This window comes from Etheostoma spectabile, chromosome 21 (genome assembly GCF_008692095.1).
Source record: "Etheostoma spectabile isolate EspeVRDwgs_2016 chromosome 21, UIUC_Espe_1.0, whole genome shotgun sequence".
In the NCBI taxonomy this organism is placed as follows: domain Eukaryota; kingdom Metazoa; phylum Chordata; class Actinopteri; order Perciformes; family Percidae; genus Etheostoma; species Etheostoma spectabile.
In genome coordinates, this window is record NC_045753.1 from 15071899 (window position 1) to 15072130 (window position 232).

At 37.1% G+C, this 232-nt stretch overlaps 1 protein-coding gene across 1 annotated transcript in view; it reads left to right on the forward strand.

Annotated features, from left to right (window-relative positions):
- The window catches only part of LOC116671146 (thrombospondin-2), a 13509-nt gene that overhangs the window by 1437 nt on the left and 11840 nt on the right, over positions 1-232 (forward strand). The window lies entirely within an intron of this gene.

Below are 232 nucleotides of genomic sequence, written 5' to 3' on the forward strand. Positions count from 1 at the left end.
AAAGAAGCCAAGAAAAGATGGAAAAATCCCCAAAAGGCATCAAATGACAGATTACACATTCGTATAATATGTCACAAAAAGTTCGATTTTATTTCTATCATTTACACTTTCAAAATAAAAGAAAACAAAAAAATGGCAAATGCAAAAGTTTGGGTACCCTGCAGAGTTAACACCTTGTACCGCCCCCTTTGGCAAGTATCACAGCTTGGAAACGCTTCCTGTAGCCAGCCAA